Raw genomic sequence first — 14540 nt, 5'->3', positions numbered from 1 at the left:
AATGGAACGCCCAGCACAGCAGGGGAATTACCCCCGCATGGCCGTGGCGCAACGGTCATGACGAGCTGACACAGCGCGACCGTTTTTCATGACGAGCTAAAAACGGGTAAAAAAAATGGCAAAATAGCGAATCTGCTGTTCCGATGCAGTTTGATGACATCACAAGCAGGAAGTATGTCTGCCCGTGCTGTTTCTAAGTGCCTGAAGCTGTGGATGAGACTGAGAGCAGGAGCAAACCACTCAGGAGAATATCAGGAGTGCAGAGACAGACACAAATACACATCATGGCCTCACAGGAGAAGGCAAAGGAGGCTGCAGGACACAAGAGGAAGCAACAATATAGTGAAAAATATTTCGAGGTCCTCATCGAGGAAATGGTGAAGAGCCATGAGCAACTATTTGGGAAAAAATCCCTACACATCCCGAGTCAGAGAAGAGGAAGATCTGGCTGGATATCCAAGACAAAGTAAGTGCCATAGGGGTCACACAGCTCTTCATAGAAGATCTACACAATCTCTGGTACGACTTGCGCTCAAGGGCAAAGAGGAGGTGGCAAGCAGGCTTGCAGACGCCAAGAAAACTGGTGGAGGACCATCAACACAGCCGACGTCCACACTCATTGAGGACTTGGTGGATCCAGTCCACGCTACAGCCGCAATCCATCAGGGGCATAGTAGACATTGGCAGCTCCGCCACAACCAACACCAGCCAAGGTAGGATGAATGCTAAAATACCCCTTCCCCATTACTCACAAAACACCCCACTTAGAAATTACTTAATGAAAAAGTAAGATTGCCACTCCAGTCCACAATTTTGTTACCACCCAGCAATGCATCATGTGGGATGCAGTCTGACACGTAAGATAGTAAAGCAATGATACTGAGAAACATATCCGCAGTTGAGACACACTAGTAAATAAACAAATTAAACACACTATTTAGGTATACCAACTCAAGTACATTTTATTTCCACGTAACAGAAAGCAGGTCACACAATAAGTAGTTTTGTTAAATTCACAGATGAACCTGCGCCACAGGGCGAAGACACAACAATAGACGAGCCAGCTAAAATCCAGGAACTGGCAGGGGAAGAAGAGGCAGACACCACACACCACCAAGACCACGCAGGTATACTGTGGCTCCAGTACAGTAGTTAGAGGCAGAAGGGGAAGACATCCAAGATGAGCCACAGTTAAGGCACAATGAACAGGCATAACATCAAAGTGATCAGTCTCCCGTGCAGCGTAGTATCACCAATCGCAGGAAACGCAGAGCAAGAGCACACGGTGCCGCTGAGGAAGGAGAGGAATCCTCTGTCTTTGCTGGGCTAGAGGGCACTATGGTGAAGGTGCAGAAGCTGCAATTAAAAAGCATGCGGTCAATGCAAAGGAAGCTGGTGTGTTTGATTCACAACATGACTGACATTAAGGATGGCATCAGGGAGATAAACAACACAGTGGCTGAGGGTCATAGGGCAAATGCAGACAGTCTAAGGGACATGACAGCAGCGATTACAGAGCTCTGTACTGCCATGCAGAGGGAGCATGCCTCCAAATGTTGTGAAAAGCACAAACTATTTAGCCCTTTGGATGGTTACACTTATTTATTTATAGCATTTGTAGAGCGCTCTGTAACCCTACGGGCATCCTGGCGTTTAGGTACATAGCTAAAAGCTTTGTGGGGACAGGAGCATGGACAAGATGCACAAAGGTAGTTAACCCTCTGTGCAATTCCACAGCTGTCCTGTCCAGACGCACTGTGTCCATGCAGGTGGAAATGGCCCACTGCAGTCATGATGTTGCCAGGGGATTGGTGCACGTCACCACTGCTGTTGAACAGCTACAGCCAGCCACTATAGCTGGCACATGTATACTGGGTGCAGGGGACAGTGAGGAGGCCTCCAGCTGCAGCAGCATTACTCCACCGGTGACTGAGCACAGACGGCAGAGTGTAAGGCAAGGAACAGCATCTGAAGCCTTATCAAGGGAGGGCAGTGTGAACATTGACTTCTCTAGTGCTGTGCGTTCCTTAAGAAGTAGTCACTGGTGTGACGGAGGCATGCAAATGGGTGAGGTAACCCATGACATACGACGAAAAGTGCTGAATGTTGTGCATGGTCTGTATATATGCCATGTTGACCCAAAAAAGCCACAAACAAGTAAGGATTGATAGCTGTGTGCACAGAGTTTACCTGATGTTAAGGTGATTAAAAACACAGTTGATTAACAGTCATGAGGTGCTTTGTCTCATTATTACTCACCTAGAAATACCTGCATGTAATTTTATTACGTCTCTGTCTGCCATCTGCTGCACCAACACCACCTGCTGCTCTGTGCGGTGGACTTGGTTCATCCTCTTGACCAGACTCTAAATCTGTGAAGTCCAAAGGTATGCCATTGGTTGTTGCTAGGTTGTGCAGCATGGCACAAGTGGCCACAATTTTGCAACAGATCTCTGGTCTATACTGCAGTGCACCTCCACTTTTGTGTAGACAGCAGAATCTACTCTTCATTACTCCGAATGTCCGCTCTTTGACATTGCGTTTTGACTTGTGTGCAGCATTGTATTTCCTTTCGCTCTGAGTTGCAGGATTGAGGCATGATGTGAGTATGAAGGAGCGCACAGCATATGCACTGTCACCTACAGGATGAAAGGCATATAGTTAATCTCTGTCCTGATCTAAGGAGTCTATCATAGTGAGTAACATGCATTTACCTAGCGGGTATCCTTCCCCAAACTCACCCCCAGTGAGACATGTGTATATTTCACTGTGTCTAAATATGAATGAATCATGCTTTCTACCAGTATACTTGGCCACTATGTCAGTTATTATGTGTTAGGCATTACATATGACCTGGATGTTGAGTGAATGAAAAGATTTCCTGTTCCTAAAAACATTCTCATTCTCTAAGGGGGGACAGATGGATACAATTGTCCCATCAATGCACCCAATTACATGTGGAAATTGTGCTATCTGGTAGTAATCCCATTTGGCCTGCTGCAATGCCTGTTGTGTAGTGGGGAATCTGATGTAATGGTGTATCCTCCGTACCATTCCATCCAAAAAAGCATTCTGGAAGCGGGAAACGCAACTTTGGGACACCCCTCCTGCTGCAGCTATCACCCCATGGAAGCTCCCTGATGCTAGTAGGTACAGTGAACATAGGAGCTGCACATGTTTGGGAATGGCTTGGGTCCTGTGGGTCTAAGGCTCCAGTTTTGGATGTAGTTCAACTATCAGGTCTAGTATTGTTGCTGGGTCTAGTCTATATTTGTCATGGATTTCTTCCTCTGTCTGCAGAAACAGGTTTATGCGCACTCTGTAAATGCGTTCCTGTATCCTCCTCCTTCTCTGTGCTGCTGCTTGAATCCGCATCCTCCTCGCTATGACATAAGCACTGCCATTGTGGAAGAATCTGAGGGCTTTGGACCTGTTTAAATAGTTTTGCACCTGGTTTCCACCTGACTTGAGTTGGTGATAATTTGCAAGTGCAAAATTGCAAATTTTGGGTAGATGCAATTTGCGAATGTTTCATACATTGGCTTGTGATTCCCAAATTGTGAATTTGAATTTTGGGACTCTCAAATTGCGAATTAGCATTTTGGGACTCTCAAATTGCAAATTTGCAATTTGAGAGCCCCAAAATGCGGATTCCCAATTTGGTATTCGCTAAATTGGGATTCGCAAAATTTGCATTCGCACTTTTTGCAAAAGCTTTCATACGTAGGATTAGGCCATTTCGTGTTCGCAAACAGACAAATGTTGCGATTCGCACCGTTTGCAAACCCAAAATAGATTGATACATCTGGCCCTAAGTCTCTAGATAAGGGACATGGGGTTTTGTTTGAATTTTGAATGTATGGGTCTCCTTTTTGATTTTTCTATGTATATGTTTCTTATTTGAGTTTGCTATGTAAGGGGTAAGGTTGTTGTATCTGGTACATGTGGGTTTCTAGTGTACGTATTTCTTTTTTGATTTTGATTTTTGTTTTCGTATGTATGGGTTTCATATTTGATTTTTTAATGGATTAGATTTGGTTATATATTTGTCTGATTTTGCTATGTATGTGTAAGAAACACTTTTGAGTTTGCTATGTAAGGCTATCGCTGTTCTGGTACGAATGAGTTTCTTATGTAAGTTTGCTCTGAAAACTTTCTTTTTGAGTTTGATTTTTGTTTTTCTATGTATGTTTTGTATGAATGTGTTTCCTTTTGAAACAAAGTAGTTTTTTAAATTTTGTTATGTATTTGTTGGATTTTGCGTGCATGGATTTCAGGTTTAGTTACGATATGATTATACTATGCATGGGGTTAATGTTGATTTTAGAATGCATCGGCTTCATGTTTGATTTCCCCATGCTCCGCTTCTTGCTTTTCTTGTTTTGCTCTGTATGGGCTCCTTGTTTTATTTTGCTCTATATCGCGGTCACTTTTAATTTTGCTCTGTATGGGCTCCTTGTTTTAGTTTGCTCTATCTCGGTGTCACTTTTGATTTTGCTCTGTATGGGCTCCTTGTTTTAGTTTGCTCTATCTCGGTGTCACTTTTGATTTTGCTCTGTATGGGCTCCTTGTTTTAGTTTGCTCTATATCGGTTTCATTTTTGATTTTGCTCTGTATGGGCTCCTTGTTTTAGTTTGCTGTATCTCGGTGTCACTTTTGATTTTGCTCTGTATGGGCTCCTTGTTTTAGTTTGCTCTATATCGGTTTCATTTTTGATTTTGCTCTGTATGGGCTCCTTGTTTTAGTTTGCTCTATCTCGGTGTCACTTTTGATTTTGATCTGTATGGGCTCCTTGTTTTAGTTTGCTCTATATCGGTTTCATTTTTGATTTTGCTCTGTATGGGCTCCTTGTTTTAGTTTGCTCTATCTCGGTGTCACTTTTGATTTTGCTCTGTATGGGCTCCTTGTTTTAGTTTGCTCTATCTCGGTGTCACTTTTGATTTTGCTCTGTATGGGCTCCTTGTTTTAGTTTGCTCTATATCGGTTTCATTTTTGATTTTGCTCTGTATGGGCTCCTTGTTTTAGTTTGCTCTATCTCGGTGTCACTTTTGATTAGTTTGCTCTATATCGGTTTCATTTTTGATTTTGCTCTGTATGGGCTCCTTGTTTTAGTTTGCTCTATATCGGTTTCATTTTTGATTTTGCTCTGTATGGGCTCCTTGTTTTAGTTTGCTATATCTCGGTGTCACTTTTGATTTTGCTCTGTATGGGCTCCTTGTTTTAGTTTGCTCTATCTCGGTGTCACTTTTGATTTTGCTCTGTATGGGCTCCTTGTTTTTGTTTGCTCTATCTCGGTGTCACTTTTGATTTTGCTCTGTATGGGCTCCTTGTTTTAGTTTGCTCTATCTCGGTGTCACTTTTGATTTTGCTCTGTATGGGCTCCTTGTTTTAGTTTGCTCTATATCGGTTTCATTTTTGATTTTGCTCTGTATGGGCTCCTTGTTTTAGTTTGCTCTATATCGGTTTCATTTTTGATTTTGCTCTGTATGGGCTCCTTGTTTTAGTTTGCTCTATCTCGGTGTCACTTTTGATTTTGCTCTGTATGGGCTCCTTGTTTTAGTTTGCTCTATCTCGGTGTCACTTTTGATTTTGCTCTGTATGGGCTCCTTGTTTTAGTTTGCTCTATATCGGTTTCATTTTTGATTTTGCTCTGTATGGGCTCCTTGTTTTAGTTTGCTCTATCTCGGTGTCACTTTTGATTTTGCTCTGTATGGGCTCCTTGTTTTAGTTTGCTCTATATCGGTTTCATTTTTGATTTTGCTCTGTATGGGCTCCTTGTTTTAGTTTGCTCTATATCGGTTTCATTTTTGATTTTGCTCTGTATGGGCTCCTTGTTTTAGTTTGCTCTATCTCGGTGTCACTTTTGATTTTGCTCTGTATGGGCTCCTTGTTTTAGTTTGCTCTATCTCGGTGTCACTTTTGATTTTGCTCTGTATGGGCTCCTTGTTTTAGTTTGCTCTATCTCGGTGTCACTTTTGATTTTGCTCTGTATGGGCTCCTTGTTTTAGTTTGCTCTATCTCGGTGTCACTTTTGATTTTGCTCTGTATGGGCTCCTTGTTTTAGTTTGCTCTATCTCGGTGTCACTTTTGATTTTGCTCTGTATGGGCTCCTTGTTTTATTTTGCTCTATATCGGTTTCATTTTTGATTTTGCTCTGTATGGGCTCCTTGTTTTAGTTTGCTCTATCTCGGTGTCACTTTTGATTTTGCTCTGTATGGGCTCCTTGTTTTAGTTTGCTCTATCTCGGTGTCACTTTTGATTTTGCTCTGTATGGGCTCCTTGTTTTAGTTTGCTCTATCTCGGTGTCACTTTTGATTTTGCTCTGTATGGGCTCCTTGTTTTAGTTTGCTCTATATCGGTTTCATTTTTGATTTTGCTCTGTATGGGCTCCTTGTTTTAGTTTGCTCTATATCGGTTTCATTTTTGATTTTGCTCTGTATGGGCTCCTTGTTTTAGTTTGCTCTATCTCGGTGTCACTTTTGATTTTGCTCTGTATGGGCTCCTTGTTTTAGTTTGCTCTATCTCGGTGTCACTTTTGATTTTGCTCTGTATGGGCTCCTTGTTTTAGTTTGCTCTATCTCGGTGTCACTTTTGATTTTGCTCTGTATGGGCTCCTTGTTTTAGTTTGCTCTATCTCGGTGTCACTTTTGATTTTGCTCTGTATGGGCTCCTTGTTTTAGTTTGCTCTATCTCGGTGTCACTTTTGATTTTGCTCTGTATGGGCTCCTTGTTTTAGTTTGCTCTATATCGGTTTCATTTTTGATTTTGCTCTGTATGGGCTCCTTGTTTTAGTTTGCTCTATCTCGGTGTCACTTTTGATTTTGCTCTGTATGGGCTCCTTGTTTTATTTTGCTCTATCTCGGTGTCACTTTTGATTTTGCTCTGTATGGGCTCCTTGTTTTATTTTGCTCTATATCGGTTTCATTTTTGATTTTGTTCTGTATGGGCTCCTTGTTTTAGTTTGCTCTATCTCGGTGTCACTTTTGATTTTGCTCTGTATGGGCTCCTTGTTTTAGTTTGCTCTATCTCGGTGTCACTTTTGATTTTGCTCTGTATGGGCTCCTTGTTTTAGTTTGCTCTATCTCGGTGTCACTTTTGATTTTGCTCTGTATGGGCTCCTTGTTTTAGTTTGCTCTATATCGGTTTCATTTTTGATTTTGCTCTGTATGGGCTCCTTGTTTTAGTTTGCTCTATCTCGGTGTCACTTTTGATTTTGCTCTGTATGGGCTCCTTGTTTTAGTTTGCTCTATCTCGGTGTCACTTTTGATTTTGCTCTGTATGGGCCCCTTGTTTTAGTTTGCTCTATCTCGGTGTCACTTTTGATTTTGCTCTGTATGGGCTCCTTGTTTTAGTTTGCTCTATATCGGTTTCATTTTTGATTTTGCTCTGTATGGGCTCCTTGTTTTAGTTTGCTCTATCTCGGTGTCACTTTTGATTTTGCTCTGTATGGGCTCCTTGTTTTAGTTTGCTCTATCTCGGTGTCACTTTTGATTTTGCTCTGTATGGGCTCCTTGTTTTAGTTTGCTCTATATCGGTTTCATTTTTGATTTTGCTCTGTATGGGCTCCTTGTTTTAGTTTGCTCTATATCGGTTTCATTTTTGATTTTGCTCTGTATGGGCTCCTTGTTTTAGTTTGCTCTATCTCGGTGTCACTTTTGATTTTGCTCTGTATGGGCTCCTTGTTTTAGTTTGCTCTATATCGGTTTCATTTTTGATTTTGCTCTGTATGGGCTCCTTGTTTTAGTTTGCTCTATCTCGGTGTCACTTTTGATTTTGCTCTGTATGGGCTCCTTGTTTTAGTTTGCTCTATATCGGTTTCCTTTTTGATTTTGCTCTGTATGGGCTCCTTGTTTTAGTTTGCTCTATCTCGGTGTCACTTTTGATTTTGCTCTGTATTGGCTCCTTGTTTTAGTTTGCTCTATCTCGGTGCCACTTTTGATTTTGCTTTGTTGGTTTTTATTGTTCCTTTAGTTTGCTGTTCATGACTCTCTGGCTAGGTTGACGCTATCCATGCAAAGCTTTGATTGTTTTATCCATTTTAGGGCAAGTTTAAGATCAGTGCAATAAACAGAATTACGTAGTGACAAGGCATTAGCACGGTCACTCTGTAAACAAACTTAATTAAAATTTCACATGTGCAAAACGTGACTTCAAAGTTTATCAAAATAGTTTCACGCCATCACACGCAGCCCACACTCCTTTATGCTGGGATCAGGGGGAGTGAATGTGTGCAGCATGCCCGTGTGGGTATAGAGTGGGACGGTCTGACGAAGACCCTAATCTCACCATTGACCAGAATTGAAGAATAACACTCATGTAGCTTTTTGGTATCTCAGTTTATGGGGCACGAGGACACCCACAGAAAGTGTTTATCTGACTCGAGCATGGAGTGTAACTCCGGTGGGGTGCACTCTCATTTGACCACCATCATATAACTAAGCATGACACCATTAGTATCTCTTCCAACTTGAATCTATTTATTACAAAAATTACTTTTACTGGTTGGTACTGGTTGGTACTGGTTGGAGTGTGAATCGTAAATGTGCCCAATCAAAGCTATGTCAAGTTGAGGTCATTGTCTGGGAGATGTAGTGGTCAGTCACCTTCTCATACATGAGGTGGGTGCTTGCGTCACTGGTGGCATCACTTTCTGGAGCTGTATTGATGGCGAGCCCCACATGGAGAGGAGGGAGCCACCTACTCAGTGTGGAGACGTTGGGATAGACGGTGGCCAACGCAATGATAGAGGACCTTTGGAGCTGCTCGCCCACCGCCGCGTCCCCACATTCAGCAAGGCAGCTCGACGCAGAGCTCCAACACGCATGATATGCAAGCAACATTGGAGTCCCTGAAAGCAACCAGAAAATGGCCTCTACATCAGGGATAGACTCCTGCGGTGAGAGAGAGACCAGGTCGCCCTCAGAGTGAGACATCTGCAGGTGGCACTGAAGATGTTCTGGTTGCTATACTGCCCTTTTTTCCCCCACTTCCTCCAAGGAGAGAGAACAGTGATAGTGCCCCCCAGGTGGAAATACGGCACCCTAAATTACAAAGGAGGCGAGCAGGTTTGGCCAAGTACTAGGAAGGCTTTAGACTACCCCTATTGGGGAGGAAGAGGAAGACGCACTGCAGGCCAGGTGAGATCACGTATGCACCACGAATCTCAGGTGAAGCAAGCAATGGCACTGTAGACAGCGGAATAGGATGACAGCAGTCCAGGACCAGGGCGCCTGTTAGAAGGAATACATCAGAGGTTCCTATAAATAGGGCAAGCAAAGCAAGCAGCAGTGTGGAGTGGTTGAGCACAAGAAAATAATGAGATTGGGGCACACGGCGGAAAGTGTTCCAGACCCGTTAGCGGTCGACAGCAGGAAAGGGTTGGACAGACAACAGGGGAGGGCACCTCTTACATGGAGTGTGCCCCATTCAGGTTGAGGATACCAGTGATTAGGGGCAGGTTCACAAAGGCTTCTGCCCTCTGCACACCAGGTACAGCAGCATGGAAAAGTGTGGCCACCATTACAGGGGAAAAGAGGGCGGAGAAAGAAGAGCACCCTCACCTAAAGAAGGCTGGATATCAAAGGTTAAGAAGGGGAATTGGGTGGAATTCAGGTCATGGGGCAGGTGCTTTGGGAACGAGAAGTGCTAAGGCTTGAGCTCCTGGGGGTAAGAGGCAGGAGGCAGTGAGCCCCTCAGGGCTTGGCCGGCCATGGTAAAGCCAAGGAGCTGCCTGGTTGTAGATAACGATGAGATGACTTTGAGGAACTAGATGGGTCTTCGGGGAAAAAAATAAGGTTGTTAAGATTTGAGGTAGATGTGCAGGTCAGAAGTGGAAAAGTCCTGGGTAGCAAGAATTCCATGACACCCATACTAATTGTATCTAGAACCATGGAAAGAAGAATCAAAGAAGAAACTTTGGGTAGGCGAAGGGGTGGAGGACAGAAAAGAGTGGCTATCTACAGTCAATTCAGGGTGCAAGGGAAAGAAAGCTGAAGGGGGTTAAAGAGAGAATGAGGCAGGGATATGAAACTCCAGTGTGCTGGGATATAACCTCTCCTGGAACACCAACAGAACATGAGTATGAAGGGGACTGGTGGGGTGTATGGAGTTAGGAGGATACTAAAATTGTGGAAGAGGCAGGAGAAGGAAGGAAGTATGGCAGTACAGAGAGATAGGGATATTGTGTTTAATTCCTTTCAAGGAGCATGGTGTGACTCCTGGGTCAAGTTTTTGGTGGAAAGATGTATGACAGGGTCAGTTACAGCCAACATTAATAGGCAAGGTAAGTGAGATGACAGCAGGACAGGGTAGGCACCAGTGTGAGTTGCAGAGCAAGGCTTGCCAATCATCTTAGTGAACACAGAAGCACACCAGTAGAAAAGCGGTAGTTGAGGTAATGACAGACAAAGAAAAGACAAGACAATGCACCAGAAGAAGGCAAGAAAGGGATAGGAGCAGAGGTAAAAGTTGCATATATGGGCATAGCAGAATGTTTAGGGGGGTCACTTAATGAGTGACTATATTGACAGATTTAAGCTATTACACATGGAAGGATCAAAGACAAAGAAGAGTGTCAAAGGCAGTGAAGAGGCAGATTGCAAAGCAGCTAAAGGTACCCACCAACATAGATAGATGGACAGGGATGTTCATGAATTATGCCACCATTTTATATGAGAAATACCTAGAGAGAAGCATGGCTTTTTTCAAATAGTTAGAGGTCATTAGGATGGGCCAGATCAGCTTTGGTGGCTAGCTTAGCTAAGGTATGATGAAGAAGTTAGGGTGAGATCTGTCGAAGACAGGGGGCAAGATCGACAATGATCCAGTTGATGGCACTGACTCAGTTAGTACCAGCACTTCAGAGGCAAGTGAATTACTTCTCCTCCAAGTGCCCTCTCCAGCAGACCTACCTTAAAGAGAGAGCAGGGAGCGAGGAACCACTTCAAGAACAGAATACCGGGGACATGCTGGAACTCTAATACAGGCGCATGCTAAAGATTGTGGTGTAAGCGCAGGTACGAATTTTCCAAATGCGAGGGGAAGCACCAGCTAGCAAAATTCTTCAGTAGACAAGGAGCAAGGGGAGCTTTATGGGTTAGGGAGGATAGGAGAGCTTTGGCAAGGTACAGTAATCCAATTCATTTAGAGATGATAGATTAATGGTTGAGAAAATACCTGAAGTCTGCATTGGAGTGACATTTGAGGGAAGGAATTACTGTAGGTTTCAGGATTCTAGAGACGGGACATTGGCTGGGTCATTGGACTGAATACAAGAGATCAGGCAAGGGGTGGCAAAGAATGTACATGCTAAATTGACAAAAGAGAATCAGCCGGGGAGGATGGCAGAGTTTTTTGGCAAGATGCCCGTACCAAGGCTCATCATCTCACAGCTAGGAGTAATGGCAAAGAGAGTAAAAGGTGAGTACAGACTGACTTACCCACCATGTTGGCCAATAAGAGCGTTGCTAATTAGCTCTATTGGTGAGAGAAAGTGCTTGGTGTCATAGTCGAGCATTGACCAGGCTATTATCACAGTTCACGATAGAAGCCGAAATGGGTAAGGCAGATATTCAGTCTATTTCCCGGCTGCTGCTCATGCACCCGGATAATTTTACTTTATCAGGGATTCTATTTATAGGACAGACAGTTGATGACAAGGTAATGCTGATGGGCTGCTCAGTGGCATTTGCAGTTTTCAAAACTTTCAGCTCATTTTAGTGGTAAATTCAGTATTGGGGTTTACGCAAGTGTTGCAATACTTTAAATATTTTCTGCTACTTGCCTGTAATAGTAGTGAAGGAGAATGGGTACACTCAATGAGAATGCTGGTAGGAGTAGCTGTCATCGACAATGGAAAAAACTGAAGACACTGCATCCAAAAACAACCACCTTGGCATAGAGCTAGGCTTCATGGTCATGCTCTCACATTTGCCAACAGACAAGTTAACAACCTAGGGAGATGCTACATGAAGTGATTGACAAAAAAAGAAAGTGAGATAAGAAAAATGCAGCAGGTTCTGGATTATGTCAACTTTGCTTGCAGAGTGGTTTACTCTGAGTGCAGCTGTCTGCAGACCCATGGCGCATTGAGGCGAGTCCCATAAACACACCCCAGGGTTAGGATATTGGAGTGGGTGTGAAGGATATGGTGATATGATATGTTCCTAGACAGCTATAATGAGTTACATTGTGGATGAAATCTAACCTGGTCAATTGAATGGTAGAGATATATTTGGAAGTGTCTGGGGCTGGAAAATACAACTTTACTGGAAGGACAGTTTTCTGGAGAAGTAGCCTGAGGATTGGAGTCACAAACACAGCAACCTTTCTTGGAATTGTTCCAGTAGTGCTGGTGATGAGATCATGGAGGAGGAAACTGGAAAAAAAAGAAAGTGATGTTTATCATCTACAATGTGTCAGTGATGAAACTGATCAACAAACTGTCAGTCAATGATCAGTGAATACTGGAGGCTGTCACTTGCACCAGTGTTGAGAAGACACATTGCAATGATAAGTTTCAAGCAAGACACTTGCTTGGTTTAGTCAATGAAGTGGCCGATGTCTTGTCTCACTTTCAGAGGTCGAGATTTCATTGATTGGCTTTGACAGCAGACCATCACGACGAGTAATTTCTTTAAGAGATGTGGCACCTAAGACGTGGAGGTTGTTCCAGTTGGTGGAAAGTTCTTTAGTTCCATCCTTGAAGGATGAAATTGTCAAGAGAAGAATGTAAAGGAGGGGCAAAGACAGGACAGGCATGATGTCAAAGAGGGCTGATGTAGTGAATTTTGTGATAACACTGATAGAAAAAGAATGTGTTTACAGGAACTATGTTGGGTAAACATGTCAGGGAGAGCGATCTATGGGAAATGCTTTAGGGTATAAAGCGAGTGAGGTTAATTTTTGAGGCGGATGCTGGAACAATGGACCAGACAGAAGGGCAAGTAGGGTTGTTTTGGGTTATATTTGCAAATCTATTCTAAGATTTCTGAGGTAGTGTGAGCTAAGGACCATGGGGACATGCATTTGAGTTAGATGTTAGTGGAAGAGGGAGGTTACATAGCACAATCCAGGAAGATAAGCTAGATCAGAGGGGAAAGGGATGAGATAAAAAATAAGATGGTTATGGATCTCTGGTACGAGGGAGATATGTCCACTGGCAGCACCTATGCCGTACCTGGAGGCAAGGGAGCATGGACTTGTTAGAGGATTCAGACATGAGGATGGTAGCAGAGTAGCGGGCAAGCAGATGTTACGTTTAATGAGGAAATGTTTGGGCAGAGGAATGGTTTAGGATGCATTTGTTTAGCATTGGAGTGGTAATGGCAGGTTACAACCTGGGTTAGGGAGGACATGTTGAGGACCTTGGCCAGGTGGAGGTCCAGGGACATCTGGGGATGTGTGGTATGTAAGGCCTGAGGGTCAGCAGAGGCATAGGAGTACTGATGAGTATTGTCTTTGGTAGGATGGGGAACTGCTGACACCCAGATCTAAGAGATATGGATTTGCAACCACTCCATTCTGAATTGGTCATGGGAAGACAAGACGTGACAGTCTTATGACTGACAGCTGGGCTTAGCGCTGCTGAAAAGTATTAAAAGTAATATGAAGGTGATTTAGCACAAATTAGAGAGAGCAGATACGTGTTGCACACAGTTTTATCCCAGAAGGTTGTGGAGGGAAAGCACATAAGCCAGAGGCCATTAATATGACCAACAAAGATGTGACTAGTGAGGTGTGAGGCACACAACATTGGAATAGTGAGACATATCAATATTGAGTATTAATATCGGATGTTCAGACATGATTGTGTGTGCCTATCCGTACTCGGGAACAGTATGTATTTGGCAAGGGAGATGGAGGTGATGGACGATTGGTGAGGAAAGAAAGCCTGAATGGGAATAAGAGCAGAAATAACACCCCAGGGCTTGTTTTCTCCTGGTGGCAGAAAGAGAGCATTCAAGTAAGACCAGGGAAGTTAGAATCCGCAAAGTTCGGCAAAGAACTTAGCAAGGAATAGAACTGGAGGCAGTGTGGGCCTGGTGAGGGCATGCTGGATAGGAAGTCAATGGACATTTAGGAATTAGGAGAACAAAATAGGAAGTTAAAGCCATAGCGGTAGGGTAATGTTTAGGAGTGGGGGCGTAATAACGCTATGGACAGGTAGGGTGTGCGGCTTTGGCAAAAGTTATTAAATTGTGAGCACTGCCTTTTCCACAGACATCAAGAGCTTCAGGAGTTGTTCTTCCCCATGTTACAATGCTCTATCACACATAGACTAGATCTGGCCATTAATTTAGAGCTTTTTACATAAATTTCCCCTCCTTGCAAATTGACCTAAAACGTTTATTCTAATTTTTTTGTGGTGAAACATTATACCTAGAAGTGGGCCAAGTTTAATTTTTCACTTTCGAAGAAGGGTACAATTTTGCCATTCTTCACACTTTGCAGAGTTTGTGAAGTTTGATAAGTTTACAGATTTTGACCAGCTTCATTTGCGGAGATGTTTTACGTACAAAAAGGTTTTCGAAGGAGAAATT

The 14540-nt window shown here is 43.3% G+C and overlaps 1 protein-coding gene across 1 annotated transcript in view; it reads left to right on the top strand.

The window, feature by feature from the left end:
* Positions 1 to 14540, top strand: part of SPTB (spectrin beta, erythrocytic) — a 280750-nt gene that overhangs the window by 70926 nt on the left and 195284 nt on the right. The window lies entirely within an intron of this gene.

The sequence above is a fragment of the Lissotriton vulgaris genome, chromosome 9, assembly GCF_964263255.1.
Source record: "Lissotriton vulgaris chromosome 9, aLisVul1.2, whole genome shotgun sequence".
NCBI lineage: Eukaryota > Metazoa > Chordata > Amphibia > Caudata > Salamandridae > Lissotriton > Lissotriton vulgaris.
This window is presented reverse-complemented; position numbering and strand designations above follow the sequence as displayed.